Source organism: Ceratotherium simum, chromosome 36 (assembly GCF_057802395.1).
Source record: "Ceratotherium simum simum isolate JZ-2026a chromosome 36, ASM5780239v1, whole genome shotgun sequence".
Taxonomy (NCBI): domain Eukaryota; kingdom Metazoa; phylum Chordata; class Mammalia; order Perissodactyla; family Rhinocerotidae; genus Ceratotherium; species Ceratotherium simum.
The window spans coordinates 15122436-15149678 of record NC_141935.1 but is presented as its reverse complement, the minus strand read 5'-3'; the positions used below and the strand labels follow the sequence as shown (position 1 = coordinate 15149678).

General features: G+C 35.5%; 1 protein-coding gene across 1 annotated transcript in view; it reads left to right on the top strand.

Annotated features, from left to right (window-relative positions):
- USH2A (usherin) overlaps positions 1–27243 on the top strand; it is a 761558-nt gene that overhangs the window by 128159 nt on the left and 606156 nt on the right. The gene's annotated exons all lie outside the window — the stretch shown is intronic.

The window sequence follows — 27243 nt, the reverse complement described above, 5'->3', positions numbered from 1 at the left end:
AGTCCTCTGTGTGTGTTTGTGTTAAAGAGACGGCTGCTTTAGGAGTGTTCCTGTGCAACTTTTAATATGAGAATGAAATATAAGGCTACTTAGGCGGTCTTTTGTATATAAAAAAGGCTCATTTTATTTTTGATTTTACAAATGTCAAAAAAATCGAGAGGTAGGGGGTTCTAAGTAAACAGGGAAGTAAATTGAATATATGTCTTGGAATTACTGGTGAATTAATATTAATAAGTGATATTAATTAAACAAGAATAGTTTTCTCTATAATTCCATAGAATATATAGTAGCAAAGTTTACTTACATATAGATCCAAATGGAAATTATGGTATCCCTGCTTCTAAATTTCTTATTCCAACCTTCTCTCTATCTTAAACGTACAATCGATTTTTATAATTTTATACATTTTTATTACCAACATCACAAATATTGATGTCTGACCTATATAAATACACAGTCTAACTAACCTGGGTCCATATATTCTATCTCAAGTCAGAAAAAGCAGCTCCATATTTAAATGTGGTGTCTTCAGATGGAGCCTTTTACCTGTTCAGATAATACTAATACAGGAAAATAGATAAAGGGCAAATTTACTTTGAAGAATCAATTCAATGATTTATTAATTTTTAATAATTACGTTTTCTCTTATAAATAATTGAGAGTGAATGCACTGGCTAGGAGCACAAGCCACAATCCAGTTAAAGAAAAAAATTTTAAAAAGTTACATAGTAAAGATAATAAGTTCAAGGCAACTTTCAGCATGTGTTAAAAACTGCTTTAACAAATAAAAGCCAAATATATACTAGACAGAAATATGGATTTGAAGACCTTCGGAGTAACCATAGTATGTTAATATAAGAATATTATATGCTTCATTGGAAAGCTCGAGTAGAAAAATAATTAACAAAGACAATTTCTCCTGTTTTTATTTTATGATATTGAGGAACTATTTTCTCAGAAAGTCATATTACAATTTTACACATTTCAATTAGTAAATTCTGTGTCTTTATACATCTCATCTTTACACATCTGCCCTGAATTTTCAGCATGGCTGTCTTTTGCCCTTACTTAAGTCTCAACTCAAAGATTGATATATCTTTTGAGATGTCTTCAACTGACCACCCAATTACAGAACATTCTCAAATCACTGTCTTTTACGTCACCCCATGTTGTTTTCATTACAGCCTTTGTAAAATTAATTTATTTGTTTACCTCTTTGTGTTCTCTCTGTCCAACATAAAAAAGAACAATTTCACTCATATAATAAACACCCAGTAAATATTTATGGGATAAATTGTTGATTGAATGAAGAAAGACTGTCTGAGGACTGATCTCATAATTCGATGATCATTTAGAATCATTATTATAGTAATAGCATTATGTAAAATTTTCACTTAAATAACAGTTATTCTTCCTGAAGATCTAAAGTCAAGTAACTTTCGTATAGAGTATTGCAAAATGTGAACTAAAGTTCTACTTCCCAAAGTCTCATTTCTATGTCATAACCTATATGAATTGAAGTGCAGCAGATTTGTCTCTAAGTTCCACAACTCAGGTATGCAAGAAATCTAGACCTAATTTTTCTCAAATTTCTGTTTCAAATCCATTTCATTGGGATGGGATACAGTTTTGCGTAGTTCTGTGCTTGTAAATATTTAACACCTGGGTATCTGGGAGGAAACAAAAAGCCCACCATGGTCAATTTCAAGCTACCAATGAGATGTCACTGAACAGGGAGTTTGGAAGAAAAGCACTTAATCTGTTCTTATGAGCAAATGTAGACTACTCCGGCACACTATTGGCTCTGGCCCTCTTTCTCCATCTCTCATGGTGTGAATCAAATTTTCGGGTGGAATTGTGGATGAGTGTACCCAAGGCAAAGACATCTGAGAGAGTAGGGCCTCTTTGGCCCTTGATGCCATCAAAATATGCAAGCATCCTTTGAGATCTTCTTTAAACAGGTGTTCCTCTCCCTCTCAACTAGAGAAGTGTTCTCAGAGGCCTTGTAGAGAATCAGGACTCCAAGCCCTGCCCAGTGGTAACAAGGAGACTCACCCCTGCTGGGTCAATGGAGGCAGAGTGGAGAACCTGGGCTTCTACCCGCACCTGACAATAGTGAGGCAGCTTCCTCCCTTTATCCCCTGGAAGAGTTTCAGAGGAGGCCTGATAAAACAAAAGATCTAAATAAGATTCAGTGTCTATAACACCAAAATGTACAAGTTCCAATAAAAAATCACTTATCATGCCAAGAACTAGGATGATCTCAAATGGAATGAAAAGACAATCATCTGTACCAGCATCAAGATGACATAGATGTTAGAATTATCTTGTGAGAGTTTTAAAGAATTTTAAACATTCTGTAAAGAAATTAAGCAAGCACTTGAAACAAATGAAAAAATATAAAGTTTCAGCAAAGAAATAGAAGGTTTAAAAAAAGAACTAAATGCAAATTTTAAAATAAAAAATACAATTACCAAAATAAAAAAAATAACTCAATGGATTGGCTTAATTCATGCACAGAATGGGAAGAATTGGTGGAATAGAGGGGACAAAGGAAAGGATCAAGGAACTTGAAAGTAGAACAATACAAATTACCCAATCTGAACATCAGAAAGAAAACAAACTGAAAAAAAAATGAGCAGAGCATCAGGGACTTGTGGGACTATAACAAAAGATCTAACTTTTATGACATTACACTCTAGAAAGAGAGAAAAAAGAGGATGGGCATAAAAAGGCATTTGAAGGAATAATGGCCCAAAATTCCCAAATTTAGCAAAAACCCTGAACTCATGGATTCAAGAAGCTGAATGAACCCTTCATAATATGAACCATCACAATATAAACCCAAAGAAACCCACTCCTAATACATTATAACTGAACTGAAAAACTAAATACAAAGAAAAAATCTTAAAAGCAGTTAGAGAACAGTAACCCATCATTTACAGGAGAAAAAAAATTTGAGTGACAGCAGACTTCTCATCAGAAACCTTGGAGGTCAGGAAGAAGTGGAACAATATTTTTCAGGTGCTGAAAAAAAAGAGAATTCTAACAGAGTTCCATATTCATTGAAAGTATCCTTCAATAGTGGAGAGGAAATCAAGACATTCTCAGATGAAGGAAAACTAAGAATTTGTCTCCAGCATACCTACTCCAAAGATTGGCTAGAGGAACTTCTCTAAACAGAAAGGAAATGTCAATGAAAGTATCTTGAAATATTAGAAAGTAATAAAGAACATCAGAGTTAAAATATGGGTAAATACAATACATTTTCCTTCTCTTGAATTTTCTAAATTATGTTTGATGGTTGAAGTGAAAATTACATCACTATCTAATGTGGTTCTCTAGTTATATTAGAGGAGATATTTAAGACAATTATATTAAAAATGGGGAAGGTAAAGGAATGCAAAGGGAAGCAATTTTTCTACACTTAACTGGAATTGGTAAAATAAAAAAACTAGCAGACTTTGATATGTGTATATATAATGTAATATCTAGAGCAACTACTAAAAAGGTTATGAAATGATATATTCAAAAATACTACAGGTAAATCAAAATTGAATTCTAAAATATGTAACCCACAAGAATACAAAAATAAAGTAAATGGAAAAATGCAAAACAGAACAAACAAAAAATGAAAAATAAGATAACGGACTTATTAAACCTTAATATATCTATAATAACATTAAATGTAAACAGTCTAATAAACCAATTAAAATATAGAAATTGTCATAATAGATAAAAACATCATGACCCACCATCTGCTGTCTATAAAAATATTCAAGTATAATAATATATGTAGTCTGGACATAAAAAAAGACGTAAAAACTTATACCATGCAGAAATTAATCAAAAGAAAGCAAGAGTTTATTAATATCAGATAATGTAGATTACAGAGCAAATAAAATTTCCAGAGACAGAGATATTACATAATGATGAGAGGATCAATCAAGCAGAAGATATAGAAAGCCTAGATGTATATGCATCAAACAGCCAAGCTAAAAATGTGTAAAGAAAAGCTGATAGAGCTGAGAGGATAAATAGAAAAAACAGAATAGAAACTTCAACATCCATCTCTCAACAATTGGTAGAACAACAGAAAATCATCAAGAACATAGAACTCAACAACTTCTTCAACCAACAAGATCTATTCGACATTTAGTGAATAGACCACTCAACAACAGCAGGATACACATACACAATACACATATACTGAGGTAGACAATGTCCTGGGACATAAAGCAAACCTCAGTGAATTTAAAAGAACTGAAACCATACAGAGTATGTTCTTTGACCACAATGGAATCAAAGTAGAAATCAATAACAGGTAAGCAAAAAAATATCTCCAATTACTTGGAAGCTAAGCAACACACTTCTAAATTATTCATGGGTCAAAGAGGAAGTCTCAAAAAAATTTTAAAAAACAGTGAACTAAATGAAGGTAAAAATATAAAATATTAAAATTTGTGGATGCAAGTAAAGCAGTGATACAAGAGAAGTTTGTACACTAAGTGCTTACTTTAGAAAAGAGAATGCATCTCAAATCAATCATCCGAACTCCTACTTCAAGAAATAAGAAAAAGAAGAGCAAAATAATCTCAAAGCAAGCAGAATAAATGAAATAATAAAGCTAAGAGCAGAAATCAATAAACTTTAAAACAGAAAGAGAATAGAGAAAATTAATGAAAAAAAGGATCTTTGGAAAGATCAATAAAATTGACAAGTATCTACCAAGACTGACAAAGAAGAAAGAGAGAAAACATACTTTACTAATAGCAGGAATGAAACAGGAAGTATCACTACAGATCTTGCAGACATCAAAAGAATAATAAGGGAACGTTACCAACTACTCTACACACATACATTTTATAACTTAGATGAAAGATCCAAGGAACCCATTAAAAAAACTACCAGAACTAATAAACGAATTCAGACGGTTGCAGAATACAAGATCAATATGCAAAAATCAATTGTATTTCTATCCACTTACGGAAGTCAATCTGAAAATAAAATTATGAAAACTTCATTTAAATAGCATCAAAAGAATAAAATATTTAGGAATATATTTAATAAAAAAGCACAAAATTTATATTCTGAAAACCACAAAATATTGTTGAAAGAAATTAAAGAAGACCTAAATAAATGGAAAGACTTAGTATTGGTAAGATGGTAATGCTTTCCAAATTGATCTACAGATTCAATACAAGCCTGTTAAAAGCCAGTTAGCTTCTTTGCAAACAGTTATGAGATGATCCTAAAATTCGTATGGTAATTAAAGGGCCTCAAAACTGGCCAAAACAATCTTGAAAAAGAACAGAGTTGAAAGACTCACACTTCCAAATTTCAAAATTTGCTATAATGTTGCAGTAATCAAGACAGTATGATGTAGTACAAGAATAGATATATAGATCACTGGAATAATATTGAGAGTCTAGAAATAAATCCTCACTTTCACAGTTAATTGATTTTTGAGAAGAGTGCCAAGAAAATTCAATGGAGAAAGAATAGTCTTTCCAACAAATGATGCTGGGACAGTTGTATATCGAAATGCAAAAGAATGAAGTTGGACCCCCACCTCACACCATATATAAAAATTAACTTAAAATGGAACAAAGAACTAAATGTAAGAGCTAAAACTATAAAACTCTTAGAAGAAAATATAGATGTAAATCTTCATGTCCTTGGATTAGCCAATGGCTTTTTAGATATAACACCAAAAACACAAACAAAAAAAGAAAAATATGGATAAATTGGACTTCATTAAAATGGAATACATTTGTGTTTCAAAGGACACCACCAATAAAGTAAAGAAACAACCCAAAGAATGGGAGAAAATATTTGCAAAGCATATATTCAATAAGAGACTTGTCCTCCATATATACAGAGAATCTTTACAACTCAATAATTAATAGTCATGCAATTAAAAATGGGTAAAGGATCTACATAGATAATTCTCCTAGGAAGATATACAAATGGCCAATAAGCACATGAAAAGATGTTTGGCACTATTGGTCTGCAGAGAAATGCAAATCAAATCCACACTTCTCACTCACTAGCGTGGCTATCATTAAAAGCACAAATAATAAGTGTTGAGGTTGAGAAATTGGAATTCTTGTAGACTGCTGATGGGAATGTAAAACATGCACCCATTTTGGAAAACAGTCTGATGTTTTGCAAAATATTAAAGATAGAGTCACCATATGTTACCAGTACTTTCATTCCTAGGTATATACCGAAACAGAATGAAAATATATATCCTCATACAGTCTTATTCATGAATGCTCATAGCTGCATTATTCATAATAGTCAAAATGTAGAAATAATCCAAGTGTTCATCAACTGATGGATAGATAAATAGAATGCCGTATATCCACTCAATGGAATATTATTCAACGATAAGAAGAAAGGAAGTACTGACACATATTACAAAATGCATTTCAGTCTCAGGAGTGGAAGGAAATAAGGGAAAGAGAGAGACCAGAATAGAGAAAGCTTTTCTAAGACAGTTCTGTGTGTTGATATTTTCCATGTGCAAAAATTTAGTTTAAAAATGCGTAAAAGGAAGGACATGCTTTAAAATGTTAACATTTTTCTTTGTTATAAAAACATTTTTTTCTTTTTTCTCTTTTCTACTTTGCTTTGTTGATAAATTTTATAGTCAGAAGAAAATAAATTCTCATTAAACCTGATGTGTAGCCAGAGAAAGCTACGTATAGGAATCTGAATGTAGATAATATGATAGAACCATTTCATGAATTAAAAAATTCCACATTGTCTATCTCAAAGTCCCATTTATATCTTACTTCAATTTTTATTTTTTTTCTCATGCTCCAAGTACAGGTGCAAAGTATATGGATTATTACCTGTGGAAATATAGTGTCAAGTATACCTTGCCTAAATAACGTTATTAAAGATTTCTAAAAATGTTTACTGTCATTTTCAATGGGATAGCAGAAGGCACACTAAAAAAGTTGTCAACAATGTCAGAGTTATAAACTGTAAAATTTAATTCAAGGACATTTTTTAAGTTCATGCAATTGTAATCCTTAATAATATTAGGCAGCATACAAGAAAATTAGGCAGTAGTTCAAGTCTCATTTTGTTATAATAACTTAGGAATCAAGCCAGCCCCAAATGGCCAGAGTGACTGTGTCGTGCGTTCCGTGTTCTGGAAGGGAACTTTCCCTTTGGCAGTTGTCATTTGCAACTCAATCCAGTTTCATAAGATATGGCATGTTTGCCTTATTCTTCCATAAGAAATATTGTAATTCTTCCTCATGTGGATGCCAAGATTTTGAGGATGGCATTAAGTAATGCTCTGAATCCTAAAGATACTAATGCCCTAGTCAAGACACATAGAGCATCTAAAGCACAATAATAACATTAATATTAATAGGCGAAAGGAAAAGGGAGAAGAGTCATTACTATTATTGAGAAGTCCTTAATATGGAACCTTGCATCCGTAAGGCTACCATGGATGAGTTTTAGGGCATCCATGTATACTTTTGTATATATGTATGTAGGGGTATGTCTGTGTATTTTTGTTTGTTTGTTCATGTATCTTTGAGGAGAGAGCTTTCTGTACTTTCATGAGACCCAAAAGGTGTACATGAGCCAAAAAATATGAAAATTCACTGCCCTGTGGATAAGAAGTCCATTTATCTTAAGAACAGACTTGGCTATTAGCAAAGATACATATAATATGAGTTTCCCAGGATGTCACTGTACTTCCTCGTTGTTTCCTTTGCTCAGTGCATGAGTTATTTGACATCTGTCCTGAGTTGAAGGTTGACTGTGTGTGACTTAAGTCCAGAAGAACTAGACAGAGCCCCAAGCTTGGATGATAACTTTTAAAAAAATATTCTGATGTACCTGGAGAAAGGTCTATGAACCTATACTTAAAGTACATGTACGTAGAGATCCCAGTCTGCTCCTGACCCGATGCTGGAGTGGACTCTGGTTCCAACCTGGCCCTCCACTGACCCCACCCTTCTTCTGTTTGCTGGTGTTTCTGGAATATCTGCCATATCCAGCTGCACAGATGATACTGATGAGGTGACGAGACTTAAGAGAAAGTCCCTAGCATATGGTCTGATTCAATAGAAGGCATTCAAGAAATGTTGTCTGAGTGCATTCCTGCTTGAGATTTTCTCCATCCCTCCTACCTTCTCTCTTTCTCTTACTTTGCTGTGCTCTATTGTCTGGCTGAGGAAACCGTGAGAGTTCAGCCACAACAGTCAAGATGTAGGAGGTCAGCTTAGCAGTGCTCCTCAAACTTTCAATGTGCACGTGAATATCCCAGATGCCTCTTTAAAAGGCTGATTCTGAGTCAGGAAGTCTGGAGTGGGGACTGTGATTTCACATTTATGAAAGTTCCCTGCTGATGCCGTTGCTGCTGATCAGTGGACCACTCTTTAATAACCAAGTAGCTAGAACACTGTCTGTCAAAGAGTTATAGATAAAAAAAGCTGGATGGGGATATGTGTGGTGGGGTGGGGGGGTGGATGTGAGTGTGTCCTTATGCACACATGTATACACTTGGTCAGGGGTGGGCTCCCTCTGTTCCATCCTCTGAATCCTGTCTTAAAATCAAATGGTGTTCTAAGTTTTCTGCTCCACTGAGCCTCTGTTAAATTATGGCCGAATTGTGCCCTAAGCTGTGTCCTCAAAATTAAAAGATCTAACCTAAGCCACTTCTTAAAAAAAAAAGGAAATAAAAAACAACAAGGGAATAAGGGAATCCAAAAGTTGGCTGAAAACTAAAAATATACCTGTAATTATACAAAAAGATAGAAGAATGGTTGTTTGTAATGCTCAATAAGGCATCAATAGCTGGCTGCAATAGAGCCAGGGCAGAAAGAAATGATTAAGGGATGTTAAAAAAAAGATAAATAAGGCAGGAGACTAGTGGTTGAAATGAATTAGATGAAATGCAAAGGCATCAATGAAGGAAGAATTTCCAGGTTCGACCCGTGGAAGGTGGAATCATAAGGAATAAGGACCCTACTCATGAAAATTGATTGTTCCACCAGAGTGATAATTTTCAAGGAAATATACTAAAAAATAAAGCAGTATATACTTTCTCTGCATGATGTATCATTTCCTGCAGTTCATCAGTTCTTTCTCATCTGCTCAGAAATAAATATTTGTTATTAATTACCACAATATGTCGAAAAGTCAGTGTGTGAATTTTCCAGAAATATATTATCTTATATTCTGTTACCCAGATATTAAAGTGTACAAATAGAAGTAATGCACAAGTTCAGATATTAAAGTTCAGCCTTTGAGAAGCTTGGCCTTGAATGGTATGATGTATGGATGTTAGCTATAAGCATTAGGATGGTGAAGGATATGAAAGGTAGGGAGTTTACCTCAAGCTTAAAGAGACACATGAAGATTTAGGCATAAACCATGTGGTCTGTCATTCAGAGACCTAAGGAGAGATGAGTAGTAACATTTCTCTTGCAACTGATAGGCTGAATAATAACTGATTAGCCTGAGAATGTTGAGGACCAGATGTACAAGGATAGGTACAAAGGTCTTGGAGTGTAAAAGGGAAAAGAAGGGGAAAATGGATCTGAGCTGGATAGAAAGGCTTCTACTGAAGAAGTTATCCAAGAACCAAGGTTGTGACAAACTGCCTGAAGGTAAGACAGAGGGAGCTGTACCTGAGGTGAGGTTCCCAGCCTCAGCCTAAGTTGAGCTCCACGTGTTTGGACACATCTGGCATCTCCTTGGGAATGAACTCATCCCAAGGGCCAGGGTATGCAAATGTGACCAAGTAATAACTCTAGCATTTGAGGCTAGATTTGATAGTGATAATAGCATTGGCAGAGACTTTAGGTAGTAGCTGGATGTTAGAAGAATTGCTTTAATTAACAAGTATAAGATAATATAAAACGAGTCCCATTGCATTGCTACTAATACCAGTTAGAATAGGCTAAACAGACATCACAAATAGACCCTAAAATGTCTAGTGACCCAAACAATATAGAAGTTTATTTCTTGCTTATAAAACCCCTCCGAGGCAGCTATTCCTGGTTGCTTGGTGGCTCTCCTCCATATGTCAATTCATATGGGACTCATGCTCCTTCCATTGCCTGGCTCTGCCTTTCCTTAGGAAAGGAAAAGACAGTGTGGGGAAACAGCTCCTGCTTTTCAAATATCTTGGTCCAAAAGAGGCACACATCTCTTCTGCTATCATTCTGCTGGTGGGAGTGAGTCAGATGGCTACACTGGTTACAGGGAGGGCTGGAAACATGTATCCATGGCTGGGTAGCTTCTTCCTAGCTACAGCCGTGTACCACGGAAGGGGAGAATGGGTCTTGGTGGGAAGCCAGCCATCTCTGCCCAATGCCCATATGACAGAAGGTAGCTGAAGAGTGAGAAGGGTGTTCTCTTCCACATACAGAAGAGAGTGGCTTCTGTTTAATGAGAACTCCTGAGAATATCGTGTCTCATCAGCACGTCAGGGTTACCAGACCAGTAAGATTGGTGGTAGTGCCTGGTTGGGAGTAGACTCTGCATAGTGGCAGAGGCATCAGTGGAAGGTGGTGTGCTGCAACCGTGGCAGCACGTGTCAGCAAAAGAGGACTGCATGGGGGAGGAGAACCAGCTTGTATGCAAGGTGAACAGACTTGTTCATGAGTGCATGTGAGAGGGAGGCCCCAGGGACAAGCAAATGAGGAAATAATCACTGCCCCTCTAGGTGCTCCCAGACGAGGGGGCAACATAAAGAGCCATAGTGCGTCGAGGATTCTTGGGGATCATAGATTTTGACTGTGATTTCAAAATATGAGTATTTTAAGACTTTTAGCAAGAGCAGCCATCATTATATGTGTATATCTTCTTGGGGTTATGATAAAAAGGTAAGAACATCTTTTATTTATTTATTTATTTTGATAGATAGATATGGTAAGTTTGTTTTAAAAATTAGTACGTAATAGTGACCCTTTGTATGTGCTTTTTGGTGATACTTATTTATTCACGAACAGAATATAGCCAGCCTCCTTCCTCCATGGCCTGCCAAACCAATGTACTGATCATTTGCAGAGGCAGGCACTCTCCCGGTATCAAGGGTGAACCAGTGACAAGGGCTCTAGGCTTGCAAGACTGGGGAATGTTTCAGCTCCTGGTGGGCTGAAGACTGGTCTCCACCTTGATCTACCTGCCTGCAGTTTTGGTGCGATGTGTGGGAGTGCCACATTTTGAAATGTGTAAGACAGACTGGCAGGTGGATGACACATTGCTAAATATGTATGACAGCAGAAACTAAGTCTGTAGGACTCTCATGTGTTCCATTTGTTTTGCATTCACCATGTGCAAAGGATGATGCCAAGGGTTTTTGGTGAATTAATTCAGTCCTTATTAAAGTTGATGAAGTAGTTATTTATTTAGTCATTACATAACTAAGGACACTGAACCTCAGAGAAATTAGATAACTCCTCTAAGATCCCACAAATAATAATGGGGTAGAGCAGAAATTCAAAACTTGTGTTGTTTGTCTCCAAAGCCCAACTTGAGGTTAGAGACGCTGGGTCTTACTTAAATATGTGTTCCCAGCATTGGGTACAGTGCCTGACACATAAGAGGAACCCACAGCAAGTTGTTAAACTGGATATTTATGTACATTATCCAAAACTAGGAAGGAAACATATCCATTTGTTTTGGCATCATTATTCCAAACCCTATTAATTTAATCTAACTATTAAAAAATTCCTAAATATTTAGGAAATAAATTATACATATAATTGAGTGGCAAATTAATTTCTTAGAACCAATGCAATTCTCAAATGGAGATTTGGGTGATATTGAGGAATTAATGTAGCTCCCTTAGTGTTTAATGTTTACCAAGGAATCAGCTTATTATCTTAGATATAAACTAATTTGAATATTTGGTAAAGGCACTTTTTATTTAGGCCTGATTTATTTAGTTTATTGTCTCAGACGGACACCTTCCTCTCTTAATATATTTGACATTTCCATTTTCACTGGTTCAATAAACTAACACTATAGTAGGCAGGCATTCTACCGTGTAAGTTCACAGCAACTTTGATCATTTTCCAAAATAAAACAAAAAAGATAGTTAAACCAAATAACATTTCTAAAAGCGTATTTCTATATGACATTAACTACGGACTGGAAAATGCATTTATTCATGTTGGAAATATTTTTTAAATGCTACTGTTAGATCTTTCATTTTGATAAAGTCATAACACCATCTTGTTAATAACCACTATATTAATTTTGCAGCAAATTACAATAAGACCGCACTGTATAGTTGTGCCATTCAGATGACATTTATGAAATGCTCTAATTTAACATGGTGACATATATTGCATGCATCTTTTACAAGTTATAGCTTATAACCTCTGAGCGAAATAGACCTAAACCAGGAAAAAAAAGAGTATGATGCAATATGAAATTATACCCCTTTGAGAACTAGAAGGACTATAATTACAGTACTTCCTCTTAAAACCATTCAAGTATGTAACCATTGCTGGGAACAATAGTATGTGGGGAACCTCTTCACACTCTTTCAGTCTTGAACACTCAAAAAGATTGAGAAAAAAATATATTCCGTTCCTACTACTGCTTTATTTGAGCATGCTACAGAATTTAACGTTTTTTCACACTCCTTAGAGATTATGGTGGGGAAGTTTGGGGAGCAGTTTCTCAGAAATGTCTTTCAGAAGGGGAGTTGGGCTATAAAAATATACCAGCCTGACAAATGACAGGCATTGTAGAATGGAAAAGAAAAGACATCTTGGTTTTACACCAATGTAGAAGCTTTTCTTCTCAAATGAATATTTTCGACAGCTGAGCAAGATGATAAACAGCAGTATCACAAAACACTTAAATGGAAACAAGTATTATGATGTACATTATTCACCTGGCATTCTCCAATTCATGACATTTATATGTGGCAGAAACCACTGCAGACTCATTTATTTATTTTTGAAGTGGAATGAGTACCTTACAAAGGTAGCCTGTTACATTAACGTGGACTTTTCTCCTCTACAGAGGCAGAAGCTTAAGGAAAGAAGTCATTGTATCTCTGCTAGAAATACATAGTCCTTCTCAGGGTCACATCTTAGGGCTAAGTTCCTAACAGGGACAATATACTGTATAAAGATAGATAGACAGACAGACAGACAGATAGATAGAGATACATGTATTTTTCCTTAGAAGCACCAGCAGAACTTCAAATCATTAGATATTTCATAAAGGCTTTTTTTTTTTCAAATTGCTAAAACCAGTCTATTTCCAGAATTTACATCTAGGTGCTTAATATAAATACTCCAATATTGAATCAGTTCAGGAAGATTATATTTGTTTGTTGCTCTGTGATGGACCTATCAATAATGTGATGAAATGCACAACTAAGAAGAAAAAAGACGAAGACCGAGTCCCTAGGAATCAATTGACTTAGTGCAGTGACAGAATAGGTAGCAAGTACTAAAGCACTAGTTCTTAAATCTTAGCATTCATAAGAATCACCCACAGAAACTTTTTAAATGAAGATTCTTGGGCTCAACCTTCAGGGACTTTTAATTCTGTAGGTTGATTTATTTGGCTGTGGACAAAGTACTCGACTTAGGAATACACTAAACATATGTTGGATGTAGATTTGTATATTCAAAAATTTTTTAGAATTTAAAAATGGCATATATACTTGATTGAGACAAATATTTTAAAAACTACAAATATATGGTTTTTTCGCTTGAATGGAGGAGGATTTGGAGTAAATATTCTCTAAGAAGCTATTCCAGTCATAACTAACTCTCTACCAAAAGTGAGTAGAAATTGTGATTTCTATAACTCCTATAATATTTGAAATGTTTCCTGAACACATGTCAGTGATATAACAGCTTTTAAATAATTCGTTCAGTCAATATACAAATACTATGGGAATGCTACTATGCACCAGGCATTGTGCTAACCAAGGTGTACATAATGGAGAATAAAAGAAACACTCAGGAACTAGTAAATTAAATTTAATCTTCCTGAAATGTGTTGTTTACTATTTTTATTTTTAAACAAACTTTGGAAAGATTTAATTTTTTTCATTACCAATGACAAACCCATCCTAATTTCAGAATTTCTGTCTTTGAGTACTATATCGTTATTTTAACCATCTATTCTGCCCATCCACTCTTAACAGTTTCTCCTTAGTGTGGGACCTTGTCATGGAAGTGTGCCCCGGTCAGTCAGTTTTGAGAGTTGATGGAAGCTAGACTTCTCCAGTCTCTTCAGTTCCCACTGTGGATCTCTTGCAATCCCTTCTAGCGGGTCAGCAAAACCCTCCCTGTTTCAGCTGTCCATTCTCAAACTGGCACACTGCACTGTATGCTTTCTAGTTTTCAGGTCTTTCTAAAGTCAGATGCCCCGTGACTTCTGTCTCCTTTGTCCCACACAGACACTGACACCACGCAGGTCTTGTGACTGCTGTGGTTCATTCCCATTTGCTTCCTTTTGGGGGTTTCTGGGGATAACTGGTCACCTAGTTTTGTTATAAATATTATTCGTGGCTTTTTTTGGTTTTGCTTTTTAGTTCTGTCTGTTTTTGTGCTGGGATTTGGAGAGATTCAAGAATTCTGTGGCTATATAATCATGGTCCCTGATTCCTCTGGAGACCCTCTTGACTTTTACTGCCTGATTTAAACTGAAAATTTAGAATACATGGAAAAGAGGCAAACCCAAGCTCTTTTGTTGTTTGCCTTTCTGTGTGATGGCTACCATTTCTTCTTTCTCAACCTACTGCACGTATCAATGCCTATCGTTTCCTCTACTTCTCACCTACTCGCCACAATATTCATCTGTACTATCTCAACTTTTCCTACACCCACCCCAACCCAGGTCTTTTTGGTAGTTGAAGTCTCTTATGAAGCTGGGAAGGGAGACACTAAAGGACAAGTGGGGAAGAATAGCCAAATGACTGCATCAACAAGTAGCAGCCAGGCGTAGAGGGAAGCTGATATTTTCTGAGCTAGAAGACTGATGGTGGGGCAGGAAAACAGAGCAAACTAAACACAAAGTAGGGAGACAATAGGAAAAAAAAAACACTGAAAATTAGCCAAAGAGAAATTGGACAAACAATAGTGAAAATGAATAAACTCAGTAGTTGGTTCTATGAAAATATTAATAAAATTGGTGAACTGAACAATAAAAAGGAGAGAAAACACAAATTGCCAACTTCAGAAATAAAAAAAATAGGACATCACAGCATATTCTACAAACATCTGAAGGATAATTATACAATGTTATGAATGATTCTCTCCTAATAAATTTGACATCCTAAAGGAAATGGTCAAATTAACATGAAACTAACACAAGAAGACATAGAACATTGATACAAACCTAATGTAAGAAGAAATGGAAAATCTAAAAAGCTCCTTATAAATTAAAGACATTGAATTTGTAATCAAACTTCAAATTTTCTTTCAACAAGGAAAACTTCAAGCCCCGATGACTTCACTGGTGAATTCTCTGAAAACATAAAGAAATAAATCATATCACTCCTACACAAACTCTTTTAGAAGACTGAGGAGGAGTATATATGTCCCATCTCTTTTTGTGAGGGATCTCTAACCCTAATCCCATAACCTGACAAAACATTTAAAAACAAGTCCGTTTGAATATTTCATATGAACATAGATATAGAATATCTTAATAATATATTAAAAAATTGAATCCTACTATACATAATAAAGGTAATGCATCATGACTGATTGGCATTTATTCTAAGAATGCAAGGTTGGTTTCACATTTGAAAATCAATTAAGGCAATAAACTACATAAATCTCAGATAATAATCTTAATAGATGTTGGAAAATTTTTTAAAAAATTCAAAACACTTTCATGATAAATACTCTCTACATACTGGACACAGAAGAGAACTTCCTCAATCTGAAAAGAGAATCTGCAAAGAAGCTTCAGCTGACATCGTACTTAACAGTAAACATTAAACATTTTCCCCCTAAGATCACAAACAAAACAAGGATGTTTGCTCTTACAATTTCTATTCAAAATTGTAACAGAGGTCTAGAGTAGTGCAAAATAAAAAAATAAAAAGTCATGAATGTCAAGACAGAAGAAGCAAAACTATTATTATTTGCAGAAAACATGCTACTACACGGGCAATGGAAACATGAGAAGTTTCTTGGCAGACATCAAGTCCCTCAGGCCCACATTATCAATTTCCTCTTCCCACCATCGTCCTTCAGAAAGCCACTCAAAATTGGTTTATAATCTAATTAGGAATAATGTGCTTGCTATGCAAACATAGCTACAAAACAATCCCTGAGCAACATTTCCAGCCAAATTGCCATCATTCAGCCCTTCCTGTAGAAACTCTGGGGCCATCACTGATGTAGGCTAGTAATGTTATGTGAGACTAGAGAAGCATGGTAAGGCAACATTGTGGAATTTGAACTTTGTTAGGTAGGCAATAGGGAGCTATTGAACATCTTTGAGCACAGAAGTGACACAGTACCTGTACCAAGTGGGGAGGAGGCAGTGGGAGCAGTCCACCCCAATGGGGAGTAGTGTGTCACAAGTATTGTTGAGAATTACTAGTACTTGGTGATAATGAAAAGCAAAACAACTTTTACCTGATTTGAATTTTTTTTACAGAAAGTGCATCTTATTTTCTCCACCCAGAGGGTTCCACTCTTTCCACCTCACCTTCAAAATGCCACGGAAGTATCATTATCAGAATTGGAGTGGTTGAAAATTAATTTGATAGTTTATTAAGTGGATTAGGGAAGCAAACTCATAAAAATCATTCTGTATACAATTGCTGGGTAATGATGGCAATTCTGTGGTAGAAACTGAGAGGTATTGCTCGTGTAATGCGACCTTATACAACTCATAGGGTGCATACTGTGTGGTTGTATATGATCAAATGTTTCTTGAGTGACAATGTGAATGAATGAATTCCTCAACAGGGAAGAATAGGAGTTAAAAAATTTCTAAAAGAAAAGTCTATAGTCATCTCTATAAAAGAAAAGAATATTCTGAAGAATGTACTCATTGATTAAAAGATTTCTTTTTTGCCCTCATTTGTTTTTCTTTTCTGTTCAAACAAAACCTTCTAAATCCAATTTAATTTCCAAGGCAGACATCCTGTTCTTAAACTTTAGAGTTTGCTTTTCAAATTCTTACTTTGTTTGGCAACATCAACATTACCTCATTGGCTTTTAGTGAATTCTTTGAGAAGATGTAATCTACAGAACATTAGATTTTCTCTACCACCAGCCAAATGAGTGCTTAGGAAGACAGATATTTCTGCAGTTTTAAGTGTTGCTTTAAATTACTTAAAATATAGTGTCTATTACATAGAGAACCTCTGATAAATATTGACTGTGCTCATCTAATTTATTAATCTTTTAATCATACTTCATATTTTCTTTAAGTGCTATTCTCACATACACAAAAGAAATCATGAATGGATTATTTGATGCCTTGAATTCACCCTGATAGAATTTCATCTCTTTTTTTTTTTTTTTTGGCTGAGGATGATTTGCCCTGAGCTCACATCTGTGCCAGTCTTCCTTTATTTTACATGTGGGTCACCGCCACAGCATGGCAACCGATGAATGGTATAGGTCTGCAGCCGGGGACTGAACCTGGGTCACTGAAGCGGAGCGCGCTAAACTTAACCACTAGGTCCTGGTGCTGGCCCCTAGACTTCCATCTCTTAATATGGAGGATGGGTGAGAAAGTTGACTAGGGTAATTATTGCAGACACTTACTCTTTCCTGTTGTCACTAATATCCCTGCCAAATTCATTGGTTCAATTGTCGCACAGTTGACTGTTCCTACGTAGCCTGGGACAGCAGGCTTTTGCAGTATGATGCAAAATGGAGAGGTCCTGAGTGTGGTCACGAGGCGATATATAGCCACCATTAGCAAGCCTCAGTGGTATTCAGAGAAATTCACAAAATAATAACTGGCCTGCTTGCCTGATTTCTTCCACTGTGGTCCCTATCCTCACAGGTATTGGCCATTGCCTTGACCTTCCTTGGGTCCAGCTCCCTTCCCATTGCTGTTATTAGATTTGTAGCTTATCAAAGCAGAGTGAATTTAGCATAGTGGCTATGAGCATGGATGTGGGAATTAGGCCACTTACTAGCTGTCTGGCCCTCAATAAGTGACTTGATCTTTCTAAGATTCAGTTTCTTCTTCTGTAAGATGAAGAGTCATGCATTTCACAAATGGTAAAATGGCTAAAACTCCTTCTACTGCGGAGCTTACATTGCAATGTGGTTTGGGAGTAGGGGGGAGAAGATAGTAATAACCAGTAAATGTTAAAAAAAAGTAAATTTATTTACTAAGTTAACTGCTATAGAAGAAATTGGACAAGGTAAAAGGCCTCAGGAGTGCCACTTTAATAAAGGGAGCTACAAGTTTAGATATGTAGTCAAGGCAGGTCTTCTTAAGAAGATGACATTGGATTTGAGCCCTGAAGGAGGTGAGGGAGTTAGTTGTGTGGAGATCTGTGGGAAGGTACCCAGGCAGACACCCTAAGGTGGGAGCATCCCTGGTGTGTTCAAGGAACAGAAAAGAGGCTGTGTCGTTGGGGTGGAATAAGCAAAAGAGAAGGGAGAAGGACCAACTAAAGCCTTCGGGATCCTTGTGCAGGATGCAAATAATTGGCCTTTTCACTTTGGAGGTGCCTGCCACACCTCCATCAAATGAAGGGTTGAAAAAAGTTTGACTTTCAATCATTTGATGAATTTCCTGCCTACTATTTGTTCATTACCAGTGTGAAATATATAAAGTAACGGTTATACCTAATCTTTACCAAGTACTTTCTATGATCCAGAGATTATGCTAAACACTTTTGTATTAATAATCTCAGTTAATCCTGACAACAGGCCTATGAGGTAGATATTATTATGCTCATGTTATAGGTAAGATTTAGATAGATTTATGTAGCTCGGAGTATAGTTTATACTGTGACTAGTAATTACGGCACATAATCCAAATGATTAAAGATCTTACAACATTTAGTTGAGGAGACACAGAATATGTGTAAGTGTTAAATTCTAAAACCTGATAGCACAGTGCATAAGCATGCAGGATTGCAGCCGTGGAGCCCTCAGTTTCTGTTTAGGCTAGGCCTTGGAAAAGTCAGTTAATGTTTCTATAGCAATTATAATACCTCATGGGATTATTTATTAATAAACAGGAAAAAATATCAAGACCTTGTAGCACTCTGCCTGCAATATTGCAACAATCAAAAAAAAGGTTGTTCATTTATTATTATTGTTGTGAGCAAAGGAGTGCTGGAAAAAAATCAAAGGCTCATTTACTCAAAAAGAACTTGTTGAGCCTCTACCCCATGTCAAGCATGCTGTTGTATCCATGGGTGTTGTAAAGGTGTGAAAAGGTATGGCCATTGGGTTGCTTACAGTATACTGGGGAGGGGCATTTTCAGAGAAGTATACAATGAATATGTTAGACGCTAAGAAATTGTAGGATGGTGTAATTTAGCAACAAAATGTGGTAGGGTAACAGAGAGAAAAATACTTTAACTTGGGAGGAGCTCAGTATTGAAAAAGCATAGAAATGGGTAGAGATCAACTTCCTGAAGGGAAGGCCATGGTGCCTGGTGACTCAGGCCCTGACTTGACTTCTCCCTTCCGTTTTATTACCAACATGTATGTCTGTGATCTGTCCAGTGTTCAGCAAACAGACCTGCTGCTATTTCTTCCATTTAAAAACTCTCTTCATCACAATTCCTTCTCTAGCTATTGTCCCATTTTCTTTCTCTCCTTTTCAGCAAAACTCCTTAAAAGACTTATCTACGCTCATGCCTCCAAACCCTATTCTCCTATTATCTCCTGAAACGATTTCTATCAGGTCTTCACTCTCATCATTACACTGCGATTTCTCTTAAAGTCACCCAGGAGATTTCTAAACCTATAGGAAGGTCTGTTTTCGCTTTACTTGACATACAAGCAGCATTTGACACCGTTGAGCATTCTCTTGGCACTTGGCTTCCAGCACTCCACATTCTCCTGGTTTTCCTCCAAAATCCTTGGCTATTCCTTCTCTAGCTCCTTTGCTGCTTGCTCCTCTTCTCCCTGACCACTTACTGTTGGAGTGCTCCAGAACTTTCTTTATGGATCTTTCCTCTATCTATGTTCATTCCCTTGGTGATATTTACTTTAAATACCGTCTACACACAGACAGTGCTCAAATGAATTCCACATTCATATTTACAATTAAATACTCAATATCTAGCAGATACGTCAAATTTAATGTGTCCCAAACTGATCTCCTAATTTCCCCTCCAAATCTGCCTTGCTCTTAGTCTTTCCCATCTCAGTTAACGGCAACCCTGGCCTTCCAGTTGCTCAGGCAAAAAGCCACGTTATCATTCTTGAATTCTCTTTCTCTTAGCAGCCATATATAATCCCTCAGCAAATCACGTTGAGTCTATCTTCAAAAATACCCATAATATTTTGTTCTACCTAGATTTAATAATTTAATTCTCTAAAGATTTGATAATTTAAAGATCAAATAATTCCTTTGGCTTATATCTGTTTAGTTTTCTATATATCTGTCACTGATTTTTCCCCCAAATGCTGACATCTCTGTCACGTGTATATCTATAAAGTTTTTTATATTTAATATGCCCAAGTTTAGTTATTCCATATGTATGGCCATACATACACCTTCTTCTCAGAATGTTCCATCCTTTGGATCTAGTCTGGACCAATGGCTCTCTGGGATTCCTGCTCAACTATGAGCCTGGAACTTGCCACATACTTCTGAATCTCCATCTCCTGGATCCCATGCCTTCCATTCTTGTAGCTATTGTTTGCTTTCTAATTTGTTGGAGTCATATCTCCCAGTAGCTTTCTCGGAGAGGGAGTTAAACTTTTTAAATCCCTGTATGTCTGGAATATGTCTTTATTCTTTCCTCCCAGGTAACTGATAGTTGGGCCTGGTATAGAATTATAGATTGGAAAATAATTTTACTCATAATTTGGAGGGTATTGTTTCCAATAATTTGAGATAACTTTACTCATAATTTGGAAGGTACGATATAGTTTTCTAGGTTACAATAATATTGCAGAACACTTCAATGAACACTTCAATATTTTGCTTTTACATGTGACTTATTTTATTGGTCTGGAAATTTTTGTGATTCCTTTTTACTCTGGTATTTGAATACTTCATGAGATTGTACCTTGATGTGGGTTTTCTCCCCCACTAATTTTGCTAGCACATGGTGAGCCTTTTGGCTTCACATCTGGAAAAATGTTTATTTTATATTAATACTTTTGTAATTTCCTCCCTCATTTTTTTTCTATTTTTTGGCCTTCTGGAAAACCTATAATTTTATTTTGTTTTTCATCTCTCTCTCTCATTATTATTATTTCTGAAGAATTTTCTTAAATTTTGCTTCCAATATTTTTATTGAGATTTTAATTTTGCCTACTGTATTTTTAATATTCAACAGTTTTCTTTACAGATTGTTGCTTTCTTAAGGCTTTTTGTCTTCTATATTCTTAAGTGAATACAACTCCCACCTTATCTTTCTGAGGATAATAACTACAGGGGTGTTTCATACAATGGATCCTGGTTGATGATTTCTCCTATTTCTCTTCCTTGCATTGTTTTCTTTCATTTCTAGGTTATTATTTATCTTCCTTCTCTTCCTCCTCCCTTTCCTCCTCTTTCTTATTTTTTATTTATCCCTGTTTTTCATGTTGGAAATTTTGCACAAATGTCTGATGAATCCGTGCTGCCTTTTCTATTCTCTAATGAAATTTGAAAACACTTCCAAACTGGACTTTACTCTTATATGTATGAGCAGCAAGAGAGCTTTTCTTTGGAGAGGTCAAAGTCCCAGAAATCAGTTCTAGAGATATTGTTTCTGCAGCTTTTCTCTGCCAGTTTCCTCTATATGGAAAATAAGTCTGGCTCCTGGCTTTCTAGAAGTAGTGTAGGAGAATGGGAACGGTAGCAGGCGGAGAGATGTCTGTACCTTAGTGTATAGACTTTCACATAATCCTCCAGTGTCCACCCTGTGTCTCACCCATTCATCAGCTGTTGATGGTCTCATATAATGAAGATGGTTCATTTAAATTATTTTGACAATAAGACTGATGTCATCAGGGAGTAGAAGTGGTTTTCCTGGGTGTGTAGGGTTGAAATGGGGACCTGCAAAAATAAATACTTGCTATGTAGAATTCCTCTAACTTCTTGATTCTCAACCTTGGCACTATTGGTATTTTGGGCAGATAATTCTTTGTTGTAGGGGACAGTTCTGTACATTGTAAGATTTCTAGCAGCATCCCTGGCCTTGACCCACCAGATGGTAGTAGAACCCCTCCCACCATTGGGAAAACCAAAAAAAAAATCTCTAGCCATGGCTAAAATGTCCTCTGGGGGGAAAAATAACCCCCAGTGCAGAGCCATTGTTCTAACTTTGGGCCTGCATCCTACTTCTTTTAGTGTTTTGTCACCTGTAAATCCTAAGGCTTTTAGAGGTTCTGTAGAAAAAATCAGTTCTCTTGTTTTAAAAATCCAACTCAGCTGGCACCCATATTATAGCTTCTTTGACTAATTGAACATGTTGTCAATATTCATTTATATTTCTTCCTTTCATTTTCTGTCTTTAAAATTTTTTGTGAAATTTATTTGTTCCTTATTGTTTTCTCTACTGGTCTCTGAAAATTTATGGATTATACTTTTTTATTCCAATTATTTTAGTGAGTTATCAGGAAAAAGAGGAAATAGGCACATGCTTAATCTTCTTAATTTTGCCTTGAGAGAATTTCCAGGCCAAGGAACAGGGAGAAAGAAGCCAGGTAGAGCCCTGGGTTGAAATTGAAGAGATGGAGCTGAGAGTTTGGGGTGTCCAAAGTGGCTCGAGTTTGCAGAGAGAGCAACACAGAGAGATAATTACAGCGATCTGCAGAATATCTTCTTTAAGTATTCAGCTGACTATTTATCATTGCTTGTGTATGAGGCTGCAAAAAGAACAAACTGAAAGGATTAAAGGTAATGGTGCTTAGCACTCATTCAAGGCTAGGAATAGTGCCTGTTTCCACTATCCAAACTAGAAAAACTTCATGATTCACAGGACAGCAGTGGAGTACACAAAAGGATCTTGCCTCAGTAGTGGAGAATAGTCCCAGACTAATCAATGCTCCAGTACCACCTAATAAGTCTTAAGAGCAAGACCCCAATTGTACTAACTCTTTCTAAGTGACTTAACTGCATTCCAGAACAAAGCTCAGGAATATCTTAGGAAGACTAAAATATCTAGCACCCAATAAGAAAAAATTTACCATGTCTGGCACCCAATCAAAAATTATAGGTTTGCAAAGAAACAGGAAAATAATGTCCTATAATGAGAACAAAAATCAATCAATCAACACTGACCCAGAGTCCAAATAGATATTGGAATTATCAGGCAAGTGCATTAAAATGGATATTATAACTGTTTTCTAGAGGTTCAAAAAATTACATAGAGATATGAAAGGTAGAAAAAAGACACAAATGAAAAATCTAGAGAGGAAAGGTACAATGTGTGAAATGAAAATACACTGGATGGGATTAATGGTACTTATATGTTGCAGAAAAGATTAGTGAACTTGAAGTCATAGTAATATAACCTACCCAAAAGTAAATATAAAGAGAAAAGATAATTTAGAAAAATGGAAACAGCATCAGTGAGCTGTGGGACTACTTCAAGAATCATAATATACGTGTAATTGGAGTGTCAGAAGGAGAGATACGGTGAAGATAAGGATATAAAAAATATTTGAAGAAATAATGGCTGAAAAATTCTAAATACTGTATAATGAAAACCACAAAACCATAGCCCCAAGAAAGTCAAGAAACTCGAGAAAACCCAAGAAAGAGAAACATGAAGAAAATTACAAAAGGCACATCATAATTGAATTGCTCAAAACTAGTGATAATTTTCTCTTTAATGATAAAGAGAAAATATTAAAGCAGCCAGAGGATACATTACATACAGTGGAAGAACCATAAGAATGACAACAGATATGGTGTCAGAAATAATGCGAACAAGAAGACAGTGAAGCAACATACTCAGAATACAGAAAGAAAAAAAAAAGGTGAACTTAGAATTCTATACCTAGCAAAAATATCTTACTGAGATGGAGGTGAAATAAAAATTTTTTACAATACATAAAATGAAAGAATTCATCACAAGCAGACCTGCACTATAAGAAATGTTAAAAAGAAGTCCTTCAGCCAGAAGTATAATGTTATCAGATGGAAATATGGATCTACACAAAGAAATAAAAAGCTCCAAAAATGGTAACTACCTGGGTAAATATATGATATTTTTCTGATTATTTAATTCTCTTAAAAAATAATTGGCAGTATAAATAGATAACACCTTAGTAAAGGGTTTATAATACATATTCAAGTAAAAGGTATGACAACAATAGCACAATAGTTAGGAGGGAGAAAAGGAAGTATACTACTGTAAGGTTCTTATACTGTATGTGAAGTATTTCATCCTTTAAAGACCGACTGTGATCAAGATGTATACCACAGACCTGAAAGAAACCACTAAAATAATAAAACAATGAGTTATAGCTAATAAGCCAAAAAGGAAATAAAATGGAATCATGAAAATATTAAATAACACAAGTCAGCCAGAAAAGAGGAACACAAACAGTTGGAACAAATAGAAAGAAAATAAAGAAAATAGCAAGATGCTAGATTTAAACCCAACCATATCATATCAATAATCATGTTAAATTTAAACGTTCTACATATTTCACTTAAAAGTTAGAAGATAAACCTGAAGGTTGTAGGAAAAGGAAAATAATAAAAGACCAAAAAAAAAATTATATAGAAGGTAAAGGAACTATACAAAAAATCAAGAAATTCTAAGTATTGTTCTTTGATAAAAAACCAATAATAGATAAACCCTTAGTAAAACTGATAAGAACAAAAGGAATAAAAAAGAGTATGTAACTATATATACAGTAGGGATATAAACATATTTATGCTACATAAAATAAATTTCAACACTGAGATTAAAAAACAATTTTCTAGAAAAATATATTTAAAATAACAAGCAGGAAGATGTAGAGAACTTAAATTAAAAAATAACCATCAAAGAAGTTGGGAAAAAAAATCAGAGATTGGAGGATTGAATGAAATGTAAGACCCCTACAAATTGATTACATACTACCTATAAAAAAGACATTTTAAATATAAGACACACATATGTTAAAAGTAAAGGTTGGTAAAAGATATACCATGCAAGCACTAATCATAAGAAAGCTACAATGACTTTATTAATATCAGAAAATGTAGATTATAGAACTAAAGTTCTACCCAGAATAAATTCATATTGCAAAAGAATTCAATTCATCAAAGACATAACAATTCTTAACATGTATATACCAAACAACAGAGTTTAAAAATACACAAATCAAAAACTGATAAAACTGAAAGGAGAAATACAAAAATCTACAATTATAGGCAAAAATTTCAATATCCTTTTCTCAATAATTAATAGAAAACTGATTGATAGGAAATCAGTAAATATAAAGATTGGAACAACACTATCAACCAACTTGACCTAACTGAAATTTATAGAACACTCAACGGCAGCAGGATACACATACTGTTCCCGTCTACACAAAACATCTACCAAAATAGATCAAATTCTGGGCCATAAAACAAGCCTCAGTAAATTTGAAAGAAGTCAAATCATATAAAGTGTGTTTTCTAACTGTAATCATTAAATTAAATTAGAAATCAATAACAGAATAATCTCTGGCATATCCCTAAATATTTGGAAACTAAATAACAGACTTCTAAATAACTTACAGGTCAAAGAAGAAATCGAAGGAAAATTAGAAAGTATTTTGAATTGAATGAAAATGAAAATAAAACATATTAAAACTGTGGGATGACTATGTAGCATACTTAGTATAATAAAAGCAGTAATTCTCTATATTAGAAAAGAAGAAAGATTTCAAAGAAAGATCTTCTCTCCTAAGAAACTAGGAAAAAAGAGGGAACCAGCCCCATTGCCTAGTGGTTAAGTTCAGTGCACTCCACTTCGGCCACCTAGGTGTGGTTCCCAGGCATGGACCTATGCCACTCATTGGCAGCCATGTTGTGGCAGTGACCTACATACAAAATAGGGGAAGATTGGCACGGATGTTAGCTCAGGGTGGACCTTCCTCAAGCAAAAAGAGGAAGATTGACATAGATGTTAGCTCACGGCGAATTTTCCTCAGCAAAAAAAAAAAAAAAAGAAAGAAAGAAACTAGGAAAAAAGAGATATGACCTGAGCCAGCTAATCAAAGTTATGTCTGAGTTTCTAACTAGCGCTCATGACCCATTTTTCCTCTTTGCTTGTGTGGCTGAAAGCACGCACGACCAAAGCTTACAAAACCAAGACTGTGTTTTAAGATTTAAAGAGCAGGAGACTTTCTATGGCTTGAGTATGAACATGCATTTGTTTGTTATCAGAGACAGTAATTGTACACCATTATTTGTCTTCTCTTCTGCATTTCTAAAGAAATCTCAATATTAGTTGACCATGTGATCATAGAGAATAAACTACATTTTTCAACCTCCCTGGGAGGTAAGTATAAAAATGTAATTTAAGTTCTGGTCAATGATATTGTATCTGTTAACTTTTGCTGCTAAGTTAGTGGCTTACAACAACAAAAACCATTTACTTCGTTTAAGATTCTATGGTTTGGCTTGGTGGTGGTCCGGGCTGGCTTGGGTGGTCTCATTTGGGCTCTTTCATTTGTCTATGGTTAGCTAGCTGGTCAGCCAGCAGTTAGATGATCTAGAGGCCTCACTGACATATCTAGTTGTTGTCAAACGTGCTGTTGACTGGGGTAACACGAGCAGCTACTAGCTGGGGCGTACCTCAGCACTCTTCCACATGTCCTCCAAAACTTCCAACAGGATAGCTTGAGCCTGTGTACAAGGTCATCTCAGGGTTCCAATCCCAGCAAGAGAGAATGAACTCCAAATTTGCAAGCATTTCAAGCCTCTGTTTGCATCACATTTGCTGATATTCTATTGGCCAAAAAAAAAATTGGTAAGTCAACCTAGGCTAGTGTAGAAATATTCTACCAAAAAGCATGGAAAGAGAAAAGTGTTGTATCTGACTTTTTGGAAGCATATTTTTAAAGGGAGAGTCATGCCCTTCTCTCTTTCTACTTCTTAGTGGACAGGAATTGGTCTTAGGGTATGAGTAGA